Here is a 26,357-nt window from a genome sequence, read left to right as displayed (position 1 = left end):
GGGCGGCTCAACCCATTACGCAAAGTAAGCATTTGCAGTATAATTGATTTTGCCCAGGGGCGCTCTTGAGGCTCTCTTGGGGAAAAATAGACCTTGACTTATGCGAGTTGTACTTACTGAGATGTATAGTTCACCTACGATCAAAGAGCATTCTGAACTCCACCAATGATGGAACTGAACCAAATATGGCACACAGAACTCCCACAACGAACAGAAAATATATATCAGTGATTGGTTGGGGGGGGGGGGCAAAATACTGTTTGCTTACCGTTGAAAATTACCTAGGGCCACCTCTGCCTCTATGGGAAATGAGTTCCATAGGTTGGGGGCCACAACCAAGAACGCCCTGTCTCTCGTTCCCACCAGCCGCATTTGCGATGCTCCATCCCAGCAGCATGACATAGGCAAAATGTCAGGAGAGAATGCTTCTAGAACATGGCCATACAGCCCGAAAAACCTACAACAACCCTCTTTTTATTTGATTTCACTTGTGCTTCTGGCATTAAACTGGATACTACACCTGCAGAGTGACTTTTTTGGATAAGGCATAATGGATGTATCCAGCTGGTAGGGCTGGCGGTGGAGGGAAATTGTTGCAGATGCTCAATAATGTACCTTGTCAGTATGCATAGTTTGTGCAAGAGGTGCCAGCTGTGTACATTCACTAGTAAACCACAGAATGGGGCAAATCTGTGATCCCCAGGAATTAATGACAAATTTCTTCCATTAGATTTTAAAAAACCAGAATCCACAAGCATTCAGAAAATGCAAATATGGGAGAAAGCAATATTGGTGGATCTATCCCTTGGCCATAGGGCCTTGCTTGTCAGCCATCTCGTTGGGTGGCATTTTGTCTCTTTAGTCCTGTGTAATTTAAAAGAAGTTGAAACCATTTAACCCATGTACATGCACAAATTACAATAATAACACAGGATCCTAAAGGAATGAATCTAGCATCAGCTTCTCATAGGCCATCAATAAGGAGATATTGCAGGACATGAAGACATGGTAAGGCCATATCAAAATGTCAACTGAATCAAACTCCATCTCATTCCTATGCAGAAGATTCACACCATTGTTTGTCACTGTTCATGTGTAGCATTTCTTCCTAAAGATTTGGTTCTCCTTTGGCACCTAAATTCATCAGCATGAACTTCCAAACCACCAACATCTGTGTCCATAGAGCAGTGGTTCTCAAACTGTGGGTCCCCAGGTGTTTTGGCCTTCAACTCCCAGAAATCCTAACAGCTTGTAAACTGGGTAGGATTTCTGGGAGTTGTAGGCCAAAACACCTGGGGATCCACATGTTGAGAACCACTGCCATAGAGTCTTGTGTAGCACAACTTCACTGGCAGATGTTTGCGCTGTACCAAAACAATGTAAACGTGCAACAAGTGGTAAGCATGTACATGCAAAGTAGCCCCTTGCTTCAATTCCATCGAAACTTAAATCTGACATCCTGCCAAGTTATGCTCTCTCAACTTCATTTTCATATCAACAGTTTGGGAAAGAAAGAAACCTCCACATCCATTTTTTTAAAAAAAATGTATGGATGAGTTGCTTTTATTGCAAAGATCAGCTATTATTTCCTCTTTCCTAGAAGTGTCCTTTCAATACTTGGTACTCCCCAGCAAGAGCAAACATTCAGGCTTTCTACTGCATCCAGAATATTGCAGAGCTTGAAAAGTCGCATTTGAAAAATCCCTGATTTGGGGGATGGGAACAGGTTGCACCATGAGATGTGCATTGTATTTATACGTTTGAAATGTTTTATAATTTGGCATACCGTAATTATAAAATATATGTATAATGCGGAATTGAATTTTTCTGAGTCCCTTTTGGAGTGAGAAGAGCAAGAGTATAAATGCAGCAAATAAATAAATAAATGTGGGTGGAGTTTTTGTTCCTGCTCTAATTATTAGATGTGCTTATGAGCTAATTTCAGCACTGCGGCAAGCTAAAAGTCTCACTTCTGTACCATTATTACAGTCAGATGTGCCATGGTCTCCTGTTCATACAATAGCCATATCTGGATCTTAGTCTACATCTGAAATCTTGAGATTTCTATTCCCCTGCCAGCCTGTCTAATATCTATAGACTTAATCCCATGATTGGGGGGGGGGGGGGAGCAGGGGGAAATGGTAGGAAACAACTTACTTCTTTCCTCCCATCTTTTCTCATCCTCTGGAATGTCCAATCATCCTGTATCCTTGTTGTGCCAATGCCCATCTTTCTCCCATTTTCCTACCACTTTTCTCCATTTGGAGTCGGGTAACACCCAACTCCTGAAAATGGGTTTAGGGCTCCGGTTCCATGCAATATGGAAACAGAACCCGATTGAGACCTACTAGAAGTGCTCTTACATCATGTGATGGCCTCCATGGGACTCCATTTTCCCATTGGACTTCATTTTCGAAGTGTGTGAAAACAGAGCCCTACACCTGTGGGATGAAGTCCCACGAGTCTCCCTTTTTGTATGTGTCACCTGATATTTTGTAACCATCACTGGTCATTTAAAAGTAGTGATTGTCCTATCTGAACATTACACCAGCTCCATTTGGGTGTAGCCACACTGCATAATGTTAGCAGTTTAAAAATAATTATATCTAAATAATGTATTTATTACCTGCCTCTCCTCTTGGCTCTAGGCAAGGTACAACATGCTAAAACAGAACACAATTAAAATACATATAACAACAGGTAAAGTGCAGATTAAAATTCTCAATAAAATGCAGGCTAAAATTCACAAGTTAAAATTGATTGAATAGGCCAGTTGATTTTAGAAGGCCAAATATCATACAGAACAACAAATTCCAGGAAGCTATAGCATTGAGCCATGTCAGTTAAAGTGGTGTCAAACTGCATTAATTCTGTGATATTCTAAATCCTTTGTCTCGTGGGCCAAACAAGAGGCAGCCTCCCACACACATTTGCTTCTCTGTTGGTGCCCTGTGGGTAATAATGAGGCTCCTGCAGGTCTTGTGCCAGGCGCTCTTTCCAAGGGCCTGGCCAGTGCCAATCCCCCAAAGGCATCCATTTCGGCAGGTTAAATGTCTCCATGGAGACTCCAGACCTTCTTTTCCCCTTCTATCCGTCCCTCCCTTTCCCTTTATAGCTGCTCTGTTGATTGTAAACAAACACCACGGTCTCTCCACACACCCTGGCAGCGCTTCTCCCCAGACCAGGTCACCTGCCTTGGCAGTCCTGCGGTTGCCCAGGGAAGCAGCAATGCCATCCTTTCAAGCCAGCCTCCACTCAAGACAGAGCCATGGCTGAGGTTGTTGTTTCAATGATTATGTCCTATTCTTCTCTCAACTGTGCCTGGGTTTTTCACAGCAGCTGCAGGAGTCAGTCTGCCAACAAGGAAGGGATGCCAGGAGGGCATCTTACAATAGAGCTGACGTTTCATGGACAGAGGCCTTGAGATCTGGCACGTTTGTCTTTGGGAGGGGGGTAAGAGGGAGAGTGAATACTAAAAGCTTTATCTCACTTCTTATCTTCCATATTGAAGCTGCCCAGACCTCTACAAGGACCAAGAAAACAAGCAACAGGAATGCAAAACTTCATGGAATTTTCCGCAGGTGTGTTTTTTATTTTGTATATAATTTTCCCAGTGAAGGCTGGAGAAAATATTTTCCACTTGTGCTCTTTCTCCACTTTGTTCTATTTGGTTCATGTCGCGAGACACCCCTGTGTATGAAACCAGACAACTTGGTGGGCATATTGTGACAATAATAATAATAATTATTATTATTATTATTATTATGCGGTTTTCTGGCATTGTATATTTTTGCTGCTTCTGTGATAGTTCATTTGTATTTTGATTCTGTAGTCCACTTGTCGATGGATGTCTAGAATCAGCAGCATCCACCGTGGTCCTTTTTATCCTGGGCATCAACCGAGCCAGTATAGACTTCGTTTTGGTTTGCTTCTCCATAATGCTAATGGGTTAGGTGCTCTTGGTTCCACTCCTCAGCTTGGTTGGACCTGCTGGTAGTTACACTACCGCCAGCACAGCTCTCAGCATCCTTGGAGCAGTTCGAACTGCAAAGGCTCTGGCATAAACCAGTACAGGTGGTCCCAGTGGTCATTGGCGCACTGGATGCCGTGCCAAAAGATTTCAGCCGGCATTTGGAAACAATAAACATAGACAAAATCACAAACTGTCAACTGCAAAAGGCCACCTTACTTGGATCTGCGTGCATCATTTGAAAATACATCACACAGTCCTAGACGCTTGGGAAGTGTTCGACTTGTGATTTTGTGATAAAAAATCCAGCATATAGATCTTGTTTGCTGTGACATACTGTGCGTTTGTGTCAATAATAATAATAATTTTTATTTATGTTCCACTCTATCTCCCCGAGGAGACTCAGGGTGAATTCCAAACATAAAAGGCAAACATTCAATGCCCGAATACAACAACAATACAGCCATAATAACAAATTTTAAACAACCCAACATATAAAGATGCTAATTTCATGTTGCCATTTTTATTCACTTACTTCTTTTTCAATACATCTTTGTATTTTCCAGTCATAAGCAACATGCTGCAGTGCTGATCAAAATCAATGGAGGAGTTGTAGGTTAAAGGAAAAGTATAGGTTCTAGGCTCAGTCCTGGCCCCTTAAACAGAAATGGATTTTAGATATCAGGGCTGGTAATGACTTTGAACTGAAATGTTGCAAACTGCTGTCCAAGCACATAATATGAAACCTCAGTGTAAGGCAGTGTTTCTCAACCTTCCTAATGCTGCAACCCCTTAATACAGTCCCTCATGTTATGGTGACCCCCCCCCAACTATAAAATTATTTTCATTGCTACTTCATAACTATAATTTTGCTACTGTCATGAATCGTAATATAAATATCTGATATGCGGGATGTATTTTCATTCACTGGACCAAATTTGGCACAAATTTCCAATATGCCGAAATTTGAATACTGGTGGGGTTGGAGGGATTTATTTTTGTCTTTTGAGAGTTGTGGTTGCTGGGATTTATACTTCACCTACAATCAAAGAGCATTCTGAACCTCACCAATGATGGAATTGAATCAATCTTGGCACACAGAACTCCCATGACCAACCCCCACCACCACCACCACCACCACCACCACCACCAAAAAAAACCTGGAAGGGTTTGGTGGGCATTGACCTTGAGTTTTGGAGTTGTAGTTCACCTACATCCAGAGAGCACTGTGGACTCAAACAATTATGGATCTGGTCCAAACTTGGCACAAATACTCAATATGCCCAAATGTGAATATTGGTGGAGTTTGGAGAAAATAGACCTTGGCATTTGGGAGTCGTAGTTGCTGGGATCTATAGTTCACCTACCATCAAAGAGCATTCTGAACCCCACCAACAATTGAATTGGGCCAAACTTCCCACACAGAACTCCCATGTGTTGAAGGGACTTGCTAGCTCAAGTCTCCCTTCAGCCTCACACACTCTCCCTCGCCTGCATATGCGCACCACATTGCCACACACTGAGCATGCCTGCTCTCCCCTCCCCACTTGGAGTCTCAGAAACAGACCTCCCCTTGGCTGAGAGGCCAGCCAATCACAGCAGAGGAGGGCTTTTGGTGAGAGGATTCGCCGTCTGTTTCCAAAAAGGAAGAGGACAGGCAGTGAGATCTTCAGCCTTCACTGCCAAAAGGGTTCCTAAGAAACATCAAAATATGTGTTTTCTAATGGTCTTTGGCCACATCATGAGGAGACAGCAAAGCCTAGAGAAGACAATTATGCTGGGGAAAGTGGAAGGCAAAAGGAAGAGGGGCCGACCAAGGACAAGATGGATGGATGGCATCCTTGAAGTGACTGGACTGACCTTGAAGGAGCTGGGGGTGGTGACGGCCGACAGGGAGCTCTGGCATGGACTGGTCCATGAGGTCACGAAAAGTCGGAGACGACTGAACGAATGAACAACAACAATGGTCTTTGGTGACCCCTCTGAAACCCCCTCGTGACCCCACCAGTGGTCCTGACCCCTAGGTTCAGAAATACTGGTGTAAGGAAACCTCAGCAATTCATCTAGAGCACAGAAATACATGAAAAGGAATATCTAACATATATGTCATGTATTTTGTTTGCAATTACATCACAGTGTGTGTACAGAAGGAACCCTCTGCTGAGAAGTTGCAGATTAGAAGCAGTAAAATAAAATTACACCACTCTTCCGTCTCTGATTATCTAACAAGAAAGAGTCTTCTTGGAACTTAAAGACTAAACCTATTTAATTTGCCACAAATTTATGTGGTTTTCCACCTACTTCATCAAGTGCCCCTTCATACAATACAGTTATAGTACTACGATTCCACCCTCTACCTCTGTTTTAAAATGGATTACTGCATTTTGAATCCTATAGCTATCTGTCCTTATATTAGCAACTCCCCCAAGTTGGGTCTCATCCAAAATTCTGATGGGCATCCCTTCCACTCCTTTATCCAGGCCACTCTTTGTCCATCGACAGTGATTGCCGGAATCTATCCACTCATTGGTGTCATTCATGGCTGGGCTTGCTGGAGAGCAGGTGGCAGCCCTGAGGAGAAGCAAAAGTGGTCCTGATCAGAATTTGGACGGGAAAAGTTTGTGGCAATCAAAACAATGTCAATGTGATATATTACAAGTAGGTGTAGTGCTAAGAGGGGAATCCATAGCAGCTCCAAGGCAGAATGTCCTGAACTGCAGCTGTGTTATTTTTCTGGTGTAGACAATCTCAGAATCTGCAGAAAGGGCCTACATTGGAATTGTGGAGGTAGGTTTTACCTGACTATTGTCTTTTGTTTTTGTAGCTTTCAGCTGTGCGGCATGGATCAGACTTCCATATCCTATATATATATATATATATATATATATATATATATATATACAGAAGAATTCCCATAGCTCTCCTTGCAACGTGCTTCCAAGCAAAAGCATAGGATGGGGAAGACATTTATTAACACAACAGCAATCTCTTTCTCTCTGTGAAAACAAGAAACTACAAACCAAGCTGTCCCTGAAGACCCACTGAATCACACTCTGCATCTGAAGAAGAGGAAGTGTGTGCTGCTTAACTGGTGAAGCAGTTGAGAGGGAGCAGGTGGCACGTGCAAGTCTCTTAGATGCCAGGGCCGGTGCCAAGAAAAACATTTCCATGTAGCTTCATCCACAGTGCAAGGCCAGCAGGCCAGGACAACTCCAAGCATTTCCTCTCAACAAACCAGTGAGTAGACAAGTGGGATAGTTTGCTGTCTCACATCCAACTTGGTGTAGATATTCAGTTCAAGCTGTGGCTCTTCCTCGTCTCAAAGATTCTTCAAAGGAAAAAAAGAGGCTAAGCAAAAAAGGCATGGTGTGTCAGAAATTAATGTGGTGAGGGAAAGAGATTGATTGATTAGGGGCATTTATATACCATACAATTATAATTCACATGTGGTCTAATTACTGTATTTTCTGGAGTATAAGACTACTTTTTAACCCAGGAAAATCTTCTCAAAAGTCAGGGGAGGTCTTATATGCCAGGTGTCATCTTATAGCGCAGATGCTGAAACTTCCAAGTCGGATTGGAGAATATGCGGCCGCATATAGTGGCAATGGTATGAAAGCAGCAAGGGCAGCACTGTACAAGTACACTAGAAGACAATCCACTCACCAGGATTCATAGAAAGAAGTGACTTAATGCAGTCCTGATGACAAGTCGAGGGGGTGCCTCATCGGGAAGGTGTAAATGAAGGGCAGAGCAAGCTGCAGTCGTCCAGGATGCCCGGGATATGGAAAAAAGAGATAGAGTGGCACTGTGCCCAGAAGAACACACCTCTTTCACCTATCTGGCCCACCCTTGAATCCTATTACCATACCTCCTTCTCTGCCTTTCAGATCTTGCTCCTGAGGACTGCAGTGAAGCAGCGCAGGTGCAAGATCTAAGAGGCAGAGAAGGCGGTACTATAATAGGAAAATTACCATATTGATATAAATCTGATGTTTTTAAATTTTGATTTGGTGTGCGTTGGAAGGGGGGTAGTCTTATACGGCGAGTATATCCCAAACTCTATATTTTAACTGGAAAAGTTGGGAGTCGTCTTATATGGCCAGTCATCTTATGTGCTGGAAAATATGGTACTATGATTTGGTGAGTTAATGTAGGTTTTAATGTAGGTTAATTGTATATTACGCTTGCTTTATTGTTTGGCACCGAATGGTGCCTGTTGGTAGCAGTCCTGAGTCCCTCTTTGGAGGCGAGAAGGATGGGATAGAAATGCTCCTAATAAATAAATAAATAAATAAATATTATTCTCACTTTCCTCCCATAGGCCCTGCAGGCAGGACAGAAATGGGAAAACTGGGTCAGCCAGGAACTGAAAAATGCTAGTAAAAATTATCTTCTTCCAAAGCCTTGACCTAGCCAATTGCTCTTCTGCTTTATTTAATCCACAAATTCTTGACACTTACCATTTTCTAAGAGATTGCTTTCAAAATAAAAATAATAGAAGCAGGACTTGGGTAAAGAAGGGAGATTTTTCAGTGGTCCTCTGCATGAGACTTGGATGCATCAATCATGCCCTGAGTAACTGTTTGGCTCAGCTTTTGTTCCAAGCAGACCATTGTCCCAATTATCACAACTTAACAGGGATTTTTTTTTCTCTGTGAACTCTATTGTTCCTCCTCCCTCCCCCTCCCAAAGCCATCAGTGCATGCTGTAGAATAAATTTATCACTTATTCTCCTTCCCTCCACAGCGCTAACCCATAGAATTGTACTTAGATAAGAAACCACAATAGAATTTGGAAAAAATATGAAGGCAGGGAACCATTGCATTGAGAGCATTTCGTCTAAGGTATGCCTTCGATGATTGAACAGCAAGTCCCTTACCTTGACCAACTCAGCACATGATGTCTTTTGATGCACTTTACTTCACCATTCTGTGAATTATCTCCCACTCTTTGTCCCATCCGAACTTCCCATCAGATGCACTACCTTAATCTTCCATCTCTCCCAGGGTTTTAAAATCCTATTCGTTGTATTTGGCCCTGCCCTTTTGGTTCAGTGTTTTCTTATGTATGCTATACTTTGTGTTTGTTTTGTATTATCTTTTTTATTTTGAAGCCCACAGTGGTGCAGTGGGTTAAAACCTTGTGCCAGCTGGACTGAAGACCGACAGGTCACAGATTCGAATCCGGGGAGAGGTGGATAAGCTCCCTCTATCAGCTCCAGCTCCTCATGCAGGGACATGAGAGAAGCCTCCCACAAGCCTCCCACAATAAAAACATGAAATCATCCTGGCATCCTTTGGGCAAAGTCCTTCCAGACGGCCAATTCTTTCACACCAGAAGCAACTTGCAGTTTCTCAAGTCTCTCCTGACACGATAAAAAAAATTATTGTATTTTATTTGATGTATTATTTTATTATCTTTTGTTATATGCTTTTACTCTGTAGTAATTTGTTGGACTTGGCCTTATGTTAGCCGCCCCGAGTCCCCTTGGGGAGATGGAGGCGGGGTATAAATAAAGATTATTATTATTATTATTATTATTATTTATAAGAACAGACATCTTCTAACATTACAACAAATCAAGGTGGCTGAGTCCCTCCCCCCGCCATCTCTTTTGAAAAATAAACAGAGAAATAAAAATGAACCATGTCACCATTCATACACTTTAAAAAAAACTTTAATCTGCTTGGGAAAATCTTTTTCTCCCCTAACAGGAAAAAATATTAGTTGTCCCGATAACAAGGAAAACAAAATCAAGCAAAGGGCATCAAGAGACTTCCTGAAATTGAAAGAAGAAAATGGGAGGGGGGTGGAGATCAAGAATGTTTCATGCAGCTAGTTGTGTGTGCAGCAGTGTGTGTGTGTTAAGTATGCACAGTAAGCACAGGGATCCCTTCCAGTTTTCTTCAGGTTGTCAGGAACACAAGGAGGAAGAAACATGCAAGCATGGGAACGAGGGAGGGGTGGGGAGGGGAGGCAGCATGTGTTGTTTTTAACCTTGAAATATTGTACAGCTCTCTTTTCCCAGACTTAAAAGAGCATGTGGATCTTTCCCATGGGGACTCAGTTACCCCAGGAGTCGCACTGTACAACCAGAACATCCAATCTAAGCTTCTAGAAAACCCAGAGCCTAACCCAGCTACCCCAACTTGTAGTCCTCCAGATGATGGCAAGATGGGAGTTATAGCGCTACATTTCTGGAGATACCTGGTACACTAGTCTGATCCTATTTATTATTTATTTATTATACCCCACCTTTCTCACCCCACAGAGGACTCAAAGTGACTTACAAACTCTGGCAAAAATTCAATCATAAAACAACAATAAAACAAGCCATAACAAACTGTAAAACAGCTAAACATATAAACAATTGAAACACAAAAAAGCAATAAAACAGATTTTAAAACATAACAAAGTGCAGAGCCTTGGTTTCCATACTTATTGCTTTCCCTATTGTCATTATTCAAGCTGTTGAGGTAAATTCCGTATTACCCTCTACTCCAAACGCCTGTGTTTGGACAGGTCTTTAGCTTTTTCCTGAAGACTAGGAGGGATGGGGCCAGCCTGATGTCACTGGGAAGGGAATTACAGAACTGAGAGGCCACCACTGAGAAGGCCCTGTCTCTCATTCCCACCAGTCACACTTGTAAAGAAGATGTGACTGAGAGCAGGGCCTCCCCAGCAGATCTTAAAGCTCTAGTTGGCTCATAAAGGGAGATACATTTGGACAGGTAAGTTGGACCAGAACCATTTAGGGCTTTATAGGCCAAAGCCAGCACTTTGAATTGAGCCCAGTAGCAAACTGGCCGCCAGTGGAGCTAACGTAACAGGGGGGTTGTACGCTCCCTGTATGTCACTCCAGTAAGCAATCTGGTTGCTGCCCATTGGATTACTTGGAGCTTCTGGACAGTTTTCAGAGGCAGCACCACATAGAGTGTGTTTCAGTAGCCCATATTGCAACACACAAGAGTGTGGATGACCGTGACCTAAGCCCACAAAAGAGCTGGAGTACTAGGTCTCACAGATTTATCGATGTTGTATAGGGTAATTTGTGGAGTTATAGTGTTAAAAATAACTTTCTCTACCTCTGGCTAAGGGCCTTCTTTGTTCCTTACACAATAGAAAAGAGGACACCTAGGTTAATAAGACTGCTATGGAAGAAACTTGACCATCATCATGGTTGGCATTTCTTAGCAACACAGTTGACTTTTCTGTGCAAACTATAGCAAGAACTTTGGTGTTCTTCACATAGATTATGTGTGAATTTGTTGCATTCTTCATGTCACTACAACTTCATCACTCACCTTCTTGTGGCAGCCATGGCACAAAATGTATTAAAACTGGGCTGTTTAGAATGTAAACCAGAATCATTAATGCTTCTGTAAAGGGAAAATATCAAGCAGTTTTTACTTATGACAAGCAACACTTGCTGAAATTCCTTCTACACAACCAATAAAGCTACAAGAACCATCTACCTCAAACCTGCCATTTTAACTTCTCATCAGCATTGACCCACAACATTAGGCTGCCTAGATCAGGGGTCCTCAAACTTTTAAAGCAGAAGGCCAGTTCACTGTCCCTCAGACTGTTGGGGGGGAGGGGGTAGACTAAATTTTGAGAAAAACATGGACAAATTCCTATGCAAACTTATCAGTACTTCAATGGGAATGGTGGGCCTGCTTTTGGCTTATCAGATAGTTAATTCAGATTGTTGTTGTTGTTGTTGTTGTGTGACTTGATGTTGTTTCAGACTTAGGGTGACCCTAAGTCTAAAGTTTAGATAGGGGCCAAATAAATGACCTTGGAGGGCCGCATCTGGCCCGTGGGCCTTAGTTTGAGAACCCCTGGCCTTCTCCTTTTAACACATAGAAGTTCACTAGTCTCCTACTCTGAGGTCATGGAATACTATTTTCCATCCATTATGCCTGAATATAACAGTTAGTTTCAGGGTTCAAGACTTAGGCTGCATATGGTTCTGTCCAGCAAGGATGTAGCAACACTACAGAATTAATAGTCTGATGTTACTGTAACTGCCATGGCTCAATGATATGGAATCCTGGGATTTGTAGCTTGGTGGGTCACCAACATTTTTCTCAAAGAAGGTTATGGACCCTGTCAAATTACAACTCCCATGTTTCCATACCATTAAACCGTATCAGTTAAATTGGTGTCAAATTACATTAATTCTATAGTGTAGATGCAGAACCATATGCAGCTCAGGTCTTGAACCCTGACATTAACAGCTATATTCAGGTGTGATTGATGAAAGATGAAAAAGCAATGTGAGAGCAGTGAATAGGGAGAGGAGTGATCCTCTGTGTGTGAAAAGGAGGTTCCTGTAACCTCGCTCTGTCCAAAGATAGGGCTGGAACAAATTCCCATAACTATTTGTAAGTTTCTCCGTTCCCAGTAAGGGGCATACAGAACTCTCTGCTGCAATAAGTCCATCGGAGAAAGCGCCAACAGAACTCTGTTCTTTGCAAGATCTTCCACAAACCTGGAACCATCCCTTAAAATAAACACATTGCTGAGTGGGAATAACAATTTCATGGCTATCCTCAGGTGAAACTGTTTCCCGTTAGCAGGAAAAGGGCCTATAAGAATGTGCTTTCGTGTCCTGCAAGGTCACCCCATGCTAAATGAATCAAAAATGTTGTTTACCAAAAGGCACAATATCCTGAGAGGATACGTGACAATACACAGCATGTAAATAATCACCCTTTATGATCAGATATTATTTGTTATTGCTTGGGATGCGCAAAAGAAATTCTCTGCAAAAAAAAAATACACAACAATTTTATTCTCTTTATCTGCCCAGGGGATATCCGTGAACAAAATCACTTTTCCCACTAAAGAGGAGATGTTGTTTTTCCTTGGACAGAGAAGGCATTTTATTCATTCTGTGGGATTTTTTTAAAATCTACAAACTGTTTTCAAATTATTCCTGGTTGGTGTTTTGTGTAATGTAGTGCCAGGTTTGTTTATTTTGTTTGTATTTCAGTGTTCAGTTTAGCATCCTATCAGGCAGGCTGTAGTCAGGCAAAGCTTTTGTGGGATTTGGGAATAAAGCCCCTTCCACACAGTTGCATTAGATCCACATTTAACTTGATTATATGGCAGTGTGGACTCAGATAATCCAGTTCAATGCAGATATTGTGGAATTTTTGTGTGTGTCAGGGGCGACTTGAGAAACTGCAAGTCACTTCTGGAGTGAGAGAATTGGCCGTCTGCAAGGATGTTGCCCAGGGGGACGCCCAGATGTTATTGATGTTTTGCCATCCTTGTGGGAGGCTTTTCTCATGTCCCCGATGGGAAGCTAGAGCTAACAGAGGGAGCTCAACCAGGACTCTCCAGATTTGAACCGCTGACCTCTTGGTCAGCAATCCTGCTGGCATAAAGGTTTAACCCATTGCGCCACAGGGGGCTACTATATTGTGGATTATCTGCCTTGATATTCTGGGTTATATGCATGTGTGAAGGGCCCTAAGTGATCAGAAAACATTTTCCCTGTTTAATTTCCACTGGTTGAGCTAATGTTAAAGGTACAATAATAGGGCCTGGAAAACACCCATTGCCCTACAAGGATGTGGTGTGCCACATCCAGCAAACCTAGATTTTAAATCCAACCTTCAGAAACTGTTTGTTAAGAAGGCCCCTTCAACACAATTGAATAAAACCCCACATTATCTGCTTTGAACTGGAATATATGGCAGTGTGGACTCAGATAACCCATCTCAAAGCAGATATTGCGGGATTTTCTGCCTTGATATTCTGGGTTATATGGCTGTGTGGAAGAGCCCAAAGAGATCTGGTTGCATTCTGCTCCAGCTTCTTTCAAAGTCTTATATCATCATACCATTTATACTACTTAATCATTTCTCTGTGCCATCTATCTTAGCACCTATACATCTGTCCAGATTGCCAATATTTTTGTTGGCCAATTGTAGCTATGGCAGCAGCTTTATGAGCTGGTTGATTGTGTTTATCTTCAAGAAATACAAGCGTTGCCCATCTGCTTGAAGCACATGAAGTTGCATTTAAAGACAAAAAGGGCAATACATGTTTGTTGGGTTTTTGCCCTATTTTTGGTTAGTTGGCAACACACATAATATATGTGTAGACATAATATATGTTCACCAGGGATGGTGCTATGAAGGGGATGCAAACTAAGGGCATTATTCCTGCAAATGAGATTCTGCCTCCCCTAATGAAATTTGTCCTCCATCTCCAAATTTCTAGCATTGCTGAGACTGAGATGCTGAAAATCACTCATATCTAGTATTTACCGTGTCTCCATGCCCTTGGTAACTTTGCCCCGTTTCTTTGGGTGCCTAATATGGCTTCTAAATGTTCAGCTGCTTACAGGGTTTATCTCTGGAAATGTGTGTGTTAGCTACATCCCAATCTACCCACATTTAAAGAGATAAGCATTGTTGGTGCATCAGTGATGACAGCAGCAAAGTGTATTGGGGAAACTAATAGGTAGGGAGAATAGTGGCATATACTTATAAGGATGACATTGCCCCTTATCCCCATAGATGCAAGAGCGAAGGTTTCAAACCGTTCAGCTGGACTCTCTAGATGTGCCTTGAAAGACAGCTTGTTGCAGCAAAGAATAAGCTAGCAAAGTTTTTCACAAGCTGAAAGTTGTCAACCTAATTCTGCATAGCTGTAGTGACAGGCTGCATATGGCAAAGGAAAACCGTGGCCCAAAATCAATCCCCTTGTCTTTATGTATGGGAAACTCCGGTATCCAAATGCATCCAAATGTATCCCGCTCTGTGGATACAGGGATAATACTAAATTTAATTTTGATTAGGCAAGCAATTGTTGAAAATTGCATCCTCATTAGTCAATGTGTGTATGTATGTGTACACACACACACACACACACACATATACACTATATATAAAACCCTAGCACTCTGCCTTTATTCACTTTCAGCCTGTATCACCAAGGACAAAGGCATTTGTCAATATAAACCCCACAGCCCAAATGGAAGCATGTGTCCTTTAGGAAAGCAAAACAAAACATTTCTAAATGCATACAACTACATAGGTTCCTCTACATAGTTATTGAACCATCACAACATTGGATTCAGAAGTTTACAGATGCTCTTTGCCTTTACAGAATAGGGGTGAAAATTGTGTGGTGCAACCTCATAATCCCCCAGCATTGGTTTTGCTTGTGACCTTGTCACACCTGCTGCTGAAGATGTCCTGGATTGCTGTGTCCTGCTGGCAGTCACGCAGAGGGCATGGGGACCTGTTGCCCCATGCCCTGTTTTGTTGGAAGTGACCCAATGCTAATTTTTAAATAAAGCTCAGTAGCCACTGTGGTTGGCTTCAGTGTATGGAATTTGATATGTCTGAGGTGTAGGCTTGCCAGAGTGAAACCTGGGGATGGCTTCTGCACCTTCAAAAGTTTAAGTGTTGATTCAGGAGACCAATATCCAATTCCCTCCTCAGCCATGGAGGTCCTATGGTGACTTTGAATGAGTCACATACTGTCAGACAACAGACGACCCCATAATAGAATCACCATAAGTCAAAAGCAACTTGAAGGCACACAACAACAACAACAGAAGAGAAAGTCTTGCTTGTTACATGGTTGCATGAGAAGGAACACCTGCTGAAAATTCCCTTTTGTTTCAGCAAGAAAGCAGCTTTTTGAAACCTCTGCTGAGATTCCATCTTCTCCCCAACCATTGGCAGTCCAAAGAGCCTCATCTTCTTTTGCCTCTGGTTACCCCCATGGATTGTACAGTCTGGCATCAGCAACCCAATTTAGTTCAGCCTAATTAAATGTAATTGATATCAATGACTGGTGTCATCTCTTCTGGACGTCCTGGCAAAATGCAGCCTCACTTGCTAATTACTTTTAACATGATTTTACTAAGAGGAACCTGGACAGAACAGAACAAAGATGCCTTTTAAAGTATCCCAGTCCACTGCCTCATTATTATTCATTAAATCTCATGCTGGTAACATCCAACAATCTCTGTTTTCTTGCTAAGCATGTGTTAAGTCTACTCCGTCTGGTTCTTGTGATCTTGCATGAAAAATGCTCTCCTGCCCATCCACCCCACCCGCTCCTTCTCTATCTCCAACATGGTTGGTTGCCCTAATGAGCATTTCTAGCCCAAGCTCCATGGCCGCCTTCAGTTCACTCACCACCTGCTTTTCCTTGTTTTCTTTCCTAGCCACTAATTACAGACCAGAGTCAATTCCTAATGAAGCCGTTTGATTTCCTGTTTTTCTGTACTTCTTGAGCCACTTAAAGCACCAACCTCACATAAAAGGAACCTTTTCTAAACAGATTTGAAATTAATTACCATAACCTTGGTGCTGATGGTTGCTATGTGCAAGTGAGTGCGTGTGTTTTTTTTTCCAGGGCTGCATTTCTCATTTAATGTTTCCGCATGAAACAAATTCTCCATGTACTCCGTGTTCTCTGTTCCTCCTGCAATCACTGTCCTGAATTAGAAATTCTCGTTCAGGAAGCAGTTAGCTCCAGAAACACTCTGCGTCTCGGACTGAGAAGGGAAGGCCGGTGATGTCATAAGAGACCGGACTGTGAGAAAAAGATGGAGCACAAATAAGGAGGGAAACGTTCTGACATCCGTCGTAAAAGATGCAAGATAAACACTGGCTGTGAATGGCCCAGGCCAGCTTCCAAAGATCCAGCTCATACAGGAATAAGAACAATGTGAAAGCCTTTACATACCCGCCTCTTTTTTGACTCATGGCTCCCCAATGCCTGAACTCAGAAGTAACTTGCCATAGTATTATTTGTAATGAATTCCATGGTGTATCATAAGTAAGATGCATTATAACTGTAACAGTAGGTTTTGTAAAATTAAGTTAGGTTTTGTACAATAAAGTAACTTTTCTAAGATCTAATACAACCTTGTTCTGTTTGGATGGAACTGGAACTGTTTCAGCTGTTTTTATCATTATAAGGCTTGCTACTTGGATGTGTTTCTATTGTAAGCCATTAATATGATATGTCTTGGTTTTTATCTAAAAGTGATCAAGTCGTTAAGTTTTGAATAATTATCAAGAGGTTTTTTTTAAAAAAAATCACAGTGATGAGGATAACCGATTGCTTTGGAAGCCTTGGAGCAGCAGCTAATTACTTTCCAAAATAACATTCCAGGCTCTGTTCAAAGCAGATAAACAGTGAATGTAAACAATACAAACACAATACCACAAGTTCCAGAGGATTCAAATGGCAGACATGGTGATTTTCTTAAATATCTTCAAACCAAGCCATTTCAGGTTTGAAGAGTTACAACCAACAAGCTTGATTTTGTTCAGAAACTAACTAAGCGATATCTTGCCATGGCAATTCAAGAACCAAGAAAAGCATTTTCTGCCATCTCATTCTGAAACAGATAAAAGTTTTATTTGTATACCACTCTATCTCCCTGAGGGGACTCAGAGCATTTTCCAACAGGCAAAACATTCAATTGCCAACAAAAACATACAAGATAACCATTATAAAAACATAAACAAAGTACTATTAAAACAGTCAGATACATTACTATTCAATTAAGCAAATACTATACCAATACTATTCAATTAAGCAAAATTTGGACTACAAATGGCCAGAGTTTCAGAGTGGGCCTAGACACTATGAGAGGGCTGGACCAGGGCTAGTGCAAAGAAGTAACATAGGGCAGTGAGTAAAGTGCATAGCAGGGTCCTAACTGATGGCCAGGGTAGGGCCAGGGGCTACTCATTTCAAGGCCCACTGATTACTCTCAGTCTTTGAGAACTACTCGTTTCTCCAAGAGACAATGAACTCTGTCAAAAGCTGTGAGTCAAAAGGTTCATTTATTCAATGTATTGTCAAAGGCTCTCATGGCTGGAATCACTGGGTTGTTGTAGGTTTTTCGGGCTATATGGCCATGTTCTAGAAGCATGCTTCTAGAACATGGCCATATAGCCTGAAAAACCTACAACAACCCGGTTCCTTTATTCGCTTATTTAACAATTGAACCATCTCTATAGTTCTGCTACAACATATTGGAAAGTGGTACAGTGTTAGGTTGACCTTTGGGCTATGGAGCTGAGTCTGCTCAGCCGCTCACCATCATTGCTGCTTTCCAGTCTCTTCTTCTGGGAGCCATGTGGATCAACTCATGCTGAGAGAATACAAAGTATGGATAAGTTGGATTGCTTTGAGTTTGGATAAGTTCTGGATGTCATTTCACCTTCAGTTTCTCACTGCTTGCTTGCTCAAGGAAGACAAGCCAGAGGACATCTTTAATATGGAGGATTATGAGAGTTGTAGCCCCAAATGCAATTTCCCCAAGTTCTGCAGGCATATGGATGGGAGAAGCAAGACACACACAACATAAAAGCAAGGGATTCTAGGAGCTGTGGTCCCAAAAGAAACTTTTTCCAGACTGCAGCTACATGAGCAGGGGTTGCCAGATTCTGCAGACACCAGGGCCAGGAGTCTCTAGGGACTGACAGTGAGGCACTTATAGGAACATGCAGCTCAGCAGGTGCCCAGCGATGCCAACCCCTATCACCAGCCCTGCATGACTGTTTCATTCACATCCTCTGGCTAGGTCACCATCCTGTTTCACTTCCCACCACACCAAGTGCTGCGACACTGACCTCATCCCCCACTTTGTTCTCCTGCTCTATACTGTGGTGCAAGTGGCCTTGTGGACTTGCGCTTTCATTGTTCCCACCAAGCACATGACCTGGCAAACTAGACTCGCAGGAAAATGACAGGAATCTATGGGAAAAAAAACTTGCACGAATCGAGATTCTAACAATGTATTACTTTTATGGTGGCATCCTTCTGACTCATTCAAAGTGATCTGTTGCCTAAGTCATACTTTCCCTAAATGGTTCTTACAGCCAGTGCCACTGTGGATGCATTTGGATTTGCAGACCTTGGTGAGAACTGCTAGTGAGGACCCATCCTTTCTTCTTTTGTCTGCACACAACAACCAGGGGCAAGGCTTTTGCTCCTGTCAACACAGAAAACACTTTGTTAACATCACATAATCTTCCAAAGATCTTGTTCCAAATTAGGACTTTTTGCAATTAGCAGCAGGTAGACTAGATAATCAGCAGCCCCAATTCACCTCTGAAAAGGCTGCATGCAGTTAATTCATATCATGCAGCTAGTTAAAAAGACAAAGCGTTGTCTAAGGATTTGTTACAACTTTGAAATGCAGATGTAGATGTGCAACCAAATATCATATACCATATGCTTATGCAAAAGTATTCCCCACTGTGTCTCGTGGGCCTGACTTCCAAGAGTATGCACATTAAGACTGCACTTAATATTGTCGTAATTGTCTTGCATGGAAACTAAGCTCAGACCAGTAATCTATGTCTTGCAGACTTGCATGAGTTCATAGACCACCACTTTGACATTTAGTGGCATAAACGATTCAGTTATACCTTGCAAATGTCTTAGTCAAAGGGCATTTTTCCAAAACCCACATTGTTGTAATTTTAGCAATTAAGACAATGCCAGTTGTTAAAATTAAGATGATGTGGGCATTGGAAAGACGCATTCTGACTTTGATGTTGGAGAGTTATAAACTGAATTCTTCATGCCACTGAACTGGTGCCAGTCTGCAATCTATAGATTGCTGGTCTGGGGTTAATTTCCAGGCAAGATAAAAGCTATTTTGGACCCACATTTGATGCTGATTTCTGGCACATTGGCCAATGGGGGAGGGGAATCTCCAGTGCCCCACATCAGATAGAAGAAATGATTTAAACCACTCAAGGTATTATCACACCATACTGTTACACCATCACAGCAATGGATTACGTGCTGCAGCCCTATCATTCAAAACTATTGCTCTCCTGGCATTACTGCACTTCAGGATTATTGCAAATGTGGTTTTTTATTCATAATGGAGATAATCTGTTAATAACCACATTTTACTGCAACAATTCAGTAACCCCTTTGGATGCAGATATCTCATAGTGCTTTCTTCCATGAATGTGCCATTTGTGGTCATAGTGCATGTATCCCTCCCTTAAGGATTCCCAACAAAACTGTGGCAGAGAAGCCCTAAATGTAATTCAGTTACCAAAACAAAATCTGTGCATAAACACCTAGGCTGCATGTGTAACTTAACTATAGCAATTTTGGGGGGTACATCTAAATCAAACTTGCAATGTAGGCCTGTTTTCACTAAATGAATGAGCCAAATAGAGAATACAAAAAAGTAGAGACTGACTATTTTCTGCTGCTCTGGAGACTAGGATGCAGAAAAATGGCTTCAAACTACAAGAAAGGAGATTCCATCTGAACTTTAGAAAGAACTTCCTGTCTGTGAGAGCTGTTCAGCAGTGGAACTCTCTGCCCCGGAGAGTGGTGGAGGCTCCTTCTTTGGAAGCTTTTAAACAGAGGCTGGATGGCCATCTGTTGGGGGTGCTTTGAATGCAATTTTCCTGCTTCTTGGCAGGGGGTTGGACCGGATGGCCTATGCGGTCTCTTCTAACTCTATGATTCTATGATTTTATGATTCAGAAAACACAGTATTTTCTGCTGGCCATGGGGATTCTGTGTGGAAAGTTTGGCCCAATTCTATCATTGGTGGGGTTCAGAATGCTCTTTGATTGTAGGTGAGCTATAAATCCCAGCAACTACAACTCCCAAATGTCAAGGTTTCTTTTCCCCAAATTCCACCAGTGTTCACATTTGGGCATATTGAGTATTTGTGTCAAGTTTTGTCCAGTTCCATCATTGTTTTTGTCCAAGGTGCTCTCTGGATGTACATGAACTACAACTCCAAAACTCAAGGTCAATGCCCACTAAACCCTTCCAGTATTTTCTATTGGTTGTGGGAGTTCTGTGTGTCAAATTTGGTTCAATTCCATTGCTAATGGAGTTCAGAATGCTTTCTAATTGTGGGTGAATCCACAATGAATCCCAGCAACTACAACTCCCAAATGACAAAATCAGTCCCCCCCCCACCCCACCCCCAACCCCATCAGTATTCAAATTTGGGCGTCTTGGGTATTTGTGCCAAATTTGGTCCAGTGAATAAAAATACATTCTGCATATCAAATATTTATGTTACGATTCATAACAGTAACAAAATGACAGTTGTGAAGTAGCAGCAAAAACAATGTTACGGTTGGGGGTCACCACAATGTGAGGGATTGTATGAAGGGGTCATGGCATTAGGAAGGCTGAGAACCACTTCCCTACTCAAAACAGTCAAAGCCCTATTTCATCCCTCATACCTCCAAACATGTGCCCAGTTATCATTGCACTTACTCTCTGAAGTTGTCATTTATCTGCATGACAGTATATGAGCTCATGCAAACAAGCAGCACAGTAGAGTTCCTAGTTCCAGGAAATTTACCATGCGAATCACCTCATTTTGAAAGGTATGTAAATAAACCAAAATGTGCTCCCAGCACTTAGTGTAACTCTCTATTTCAATAGTGCAAAAGCTGGTGAACACACTGCATTCCTACCCCACCCCTAAAATCATAAACCGGGGGGAGGGGGAGGGACGACAACTTCAATGGGATCTGGATTGTTATTATGACAGAGTTTTCCTCTCAGGATTCCGCCTTTTTCTAAATGGTGGGAAAAGTTGCTTTAAACAGCCTCCAGTCTCCCCATGACAAAGTGCCTGGCCATTCCTACAGGCCTGCAAATAGAATAGACGGAATAAGCTATTGTCTGACCTCCGGGCTCAGCCACAGCCATGACATTTGATTGGTCCAGGATGTAAAAAAACAACAACAAAAAGTCATTGAAATAAAAGAGGAACAATACTCTCCATGAAACAAATGAGTGTCGGCTAAGATATATCATGCTTGGCTGGGGTATCATATCCATGGTCATGATGCAATTGGTAACTGGCAGTTTCCAAAGAAAATGACATCAACAAGCCCCCTAATGGTGGGAATTTCCTGCCACCCAGTTATAATCATGGTACAGTGTGTGTGGATTTCATAGCAGGCTGTATTTCATGGGGGCAAAGCCCATTTGGATTTGTATCATGCCCATTGCAATGCTAGCGCCACAAAACTCCCCTCAAAACAAAGTTCAATTTTATGTCACAAAAGACTATAGAACCCTAGAGGATCAAAACTTAAGTTGGCTGGCCTCACAGGGGCAGGAATCCCTCTCCAACCCACTTGTGACTGGACCCACCTGCCCCTAAGCAACTGAAAATCCAAATCTTGGTTGGAGTGGTGCTACCAAAACAAACTGCAATTTCCCTTGAAAACACAGCATGTGGGAAGTGTACACCTTGTTTCAAGACATGATCACATTTCTGGGAGGCTCTCAAAACACAGTTCTGCTTTAAAATAAGACATATGTTTTCAAAGAAACTTGCAGCTATTTTCCGCCTCCTCTCTGCTACCATTTGGTGGTGTTAGGCAGGCAGGAGGGCTACATATGTATGGTCCACAGGCCATAAATTGTCCATCTCTAATAATAAATAATAATAATGAAACTTAATTTGTACACCACTCTATCTCTCCGAGGGGACTCAGGGCACAATTTCATACAAAGTAACCATTATAAAACATAAGCATAATACTATTAAAACAGTCATAACATATTTACCATTTAAAAGCCAGTTCCATTACTATTCCATGGGGCAAAATTTGGCTACCAATGGCCAGAATTTCAGAGTAGGCCTAGACAACTATGAAAGGGCTGGAGTAGTGCAACAAAGTAGCACGGGGCCGGGGGAGTGGGCAAAGTACAGAGTAGGGTCCTAACTGATGGTCAGGGTAGGACCTGGGGCTAATGTAAATAAAATGTTATTTTATTTTGCAATATTTTTCCAGGTGTCTGGATAATAACTGCATGAATGAGTGATCACCAATTTGGTTTAAGTTACATTTTTTTCCAGTTTGCTTTCATTCAGGCCAAAAAAAATATCAACAAAATAGGGCTTTACTTTGAAACAATATTAACAAGCAAACGTATGCATGGCAATTACTTTTAATTTTTTTAAGTATAATAAATGAATGCTTTCCTAAGTAAACCATAAGCTGACAGGGGGCAGGATACTGACGGGGCTCCTTGCTCTTGTCACACAGTCCTCTTTGCCTTGTCACCATATGAAACCTAACAGTTAGAAATGTATAAAATTGGACATGATGTGAAGGAGTCCAGGGAGATATTTTTCCCCTTTAAAAAAATACTGGACTGGGGTTAGTAAAGGTAAAGTTTTCCCCTTGGCATTAAGGCTAGTCGTGCCCAACTCTGGGGGGGGGGGCTATCTCCATTTCTAAGCTGAAGAGTCGGTGTTGTTCGTAGACACCTCCAAGGTCATGTGGCTGGCATGACTGCAGGGAGCACCATTACCTTACCGCAGAAATGGTACCTATCAATCTATTCACATTTACATGTTTTCAAACTGCTAGGTTGGCAGGAGCTGGGCGAACATTGGAAAAATATATATAATATTATTGAAGTTGGAAATGGAAAGAGAACTGATAATTGTAAAGGATTTTATTGTAATTTTGTATTGCTTACTGTATTTTAATATTTTATGTATTTATTATGCTGTTGTTTTGAGTTTTGATTTGATTTTATTGTATTCCGTTGTTGGGCTTGGCCTCATGTAAGCTTCCCCGAGTCCCTATTGGGGAGATGGTGGCGAGGTATAAATGAAGTTTATTATTATTATTATAAATGGGAAAAATGTGGACCATTGGCTTAAAGAAAATTCGATACTGCGATGTTAGAAAAAAATATATAAAATGATGAACATGTGGTATCTGATCCTAGCAAAACTAGCTAAAATGTATAAGGGACGAAACAACAAGTTATAGAAATGTAAAGAACAGGAAGGAACTTTTTCCCACATGTAGTGGTTCTGTAACAAAGCAAGAGAATTCTGGGGCAAGATACAAAAACCACTGCAATTCATTGAAAGATACCATTGGAGCCTGAATTGTTTTTATTGGGAATGTCAAATAACCAAACAACATCACCAAACTATAAAGTATTACACTATATGATCATAGCAGCAAAAACAGTATACGCACAGTTCTGGAAGAAGGCAGACCTCCCAATAATTGAAGAATAGACAGTTAAAGTCTTTAAAATAGCAGAAATTGACAAATTAGCAATGATGAACAAAGAAAAAAAACACAAAAAAACTTGATCAAGGACTGGAAACAATGTCTAAAATATGTAAAAAAGAAAAAGGGAAGGAAAAGTTTTTATAGAAGGCTTCATAATTTAACCTGTTAGAATCTGTGTAGGGGATTTGTAAATAATAACCATCAGTCCAGAGGTAAGAATAGGAAAACAATGTAATAGGAAGGAAGAATGGAATTATATATGGATGTCTCCAACCCAAGGGACAGGAAGTCACTAAATTAGGAGGGTTGGGAGGAGGGGAGAGCATAAACAAACATGAATATTGTATAGATGTTAGGAAGCATTGTATTGGTTTGTGTATATATGCATCAATATAGATTTGCTTCACTGTTTTTATGAACATGTAAATTGAAAATAAAAACATATTAATCGCAATAAATATACTGGAAGTCAGGGTCATCTACTGCAGCTGAATTGTGGAGGACTTGGGACCAATGAAAAGAAGTATTTCTTCATGCAGCACAGAATTCAAACTTTAAATACAAGGAAAGTGGAAAAGGAAAAAATGCATGCCCTCCAGCTATCCAGATTTAGCAAGAACAGTCCCAGTTAATCCTGTGGTCCAACTTTATCAGCTGCTTTTAAAATGTCTTTTCTTCCAACTTCCCTTATTGTTTTCAGCTTACTTCCTTTGCTGCAAACAGAGATCAAATTGTAAAAGGAGTTTGCATTCAATTAACTTACCAAGAAGAAGAAGAAAGGAGGAGGCAGAATCATGCCCTTCCTTATAAGTTTGGGCAAAAACAAATGGCTACCTTCTCTGCTAATGTGTGTGTTCTTTCTCATGACTAACTTTTGTCATCTTGGCCACATTTGGATGTTGCTTGACCATGTGTGTCCCAGTTTTCATCTGTGACATGTTGAAGAGTATGAAAATGAAATCTAGCAGCACCTTTACGGCTAAAAATAAACCACTTATTTGAAAAGCTGCTGCTGGATTCTTTTTTGCTTGCCCCCATTCCTTTGAGACTGCAACTGACTAACCCGGCTAGCTTTTTGGAAGATTAGACTGTGAATTCAGAGCTCATTCCGCTCTGTGTCACCCTTGAGAAGCTATCAGTACCTGGATGGGTTCCACTATAAGCGTCCTCTCATTTATTTATATATCCTAGTTTGGTGCCCAGAAGGATACGCATCAAATTATAAACAAAGCACAGTAAAAACTATTCAATACCATAAAAATGAAACCATTGTATATGATAAATGCTTTTTAAACATCAAATTTCAACAGCTTAAAACGTATTCCCACATAATATAAAAGCCCTAACACACCTCATTAAAAGCCTCTTCTGCTACTTCTGACTCTTCCACTTGTCCTCCCAGTCCCTGGCCAGATGTAGCACCAGTAATCTGGATCTAGGCACCCTTTTAATTTCCCACAGGAGTGCTAACTTAGCAAGAGCCTGAGGCATCATTGGAAAACTGAAAGGGTAGTTACACCATGAATTTCTACAGCTCATAATCTGATATCCTCAATATTACAGCAACAACAACAAAAATGGCAGTTGAATTCCCAGGTTCACACTGCATGTTTGGAAAAAAGTAAACAGCATGTTCCTTTGACCAATTTTAAAGCCAAAAGTCCTCAACTTCCAGGGAGTTTTGTATCTACTTTTCTTTTTCAAAAAATAAGAAATGTTAAGTATGATGTTCTTCCTTCTCAGGAAATACCCTTATGCTTTCCTTTAGCCCAGAGAGGGGAAAAGCTCAATTGAACACCATCTAATTCAAGTCCCTTGTTTTTTCCCATACTCTTTATTTGCTGATTCTAAAAAACCTATTACTGCCAAACTTTTCATCTTTCACGTAGACTAATCCCAGCATTTCCGCATGTGTAAGCAGCTAAGTAGGAAGTCTGAATAACCTTGAAATGACACTGCTCTATTCTTACAGGCTCTCGGTTTTGTCCCACTTCTTAAGTCTGTACCAAACTTTTCCCAAATCTTCTTGAGTATCAACTCCAGCAGGTAAACTAATGTTTGTGGTTTAGAGCTTGGAAAATTGCTTCTTGGACCACCTCTCCCATAATCCCCTTCAACTATTTATTTATTTATTTATTTATAATTCAAACTTATATGCCTGGGGCTCGGAGCGGCTTACAAGAACAGGCTAAAATCTGACACAATTTAAAAACAATTTAAAACAATTTAAAAATAGCAATATCAAAGATCAAAGGCCTGTCGAAACAGATATGTCTTACATGCCCTGCGGAAAGCTGATAAGTCCCGCAAGGCACGGACTTCAGGTG

This window comes from Anolis sagrei, chromosome 1 (assembly GCF_037176765.1).
Source record: "Anolis sagrei isolate rAnoSag1 chromosome 1, rAnoSag1.mat, whole genome shotgun sequence".
In the NCBI taxonomy this organism is placed as follows: Eukaryota; Metazoa; Chordata; class Lepidosauria; order Squamata; family Dactyloidae; genus Anolis; species Anolis sagrei.
Note: the sequence above shows the minus strand (reverse complement) of the source record.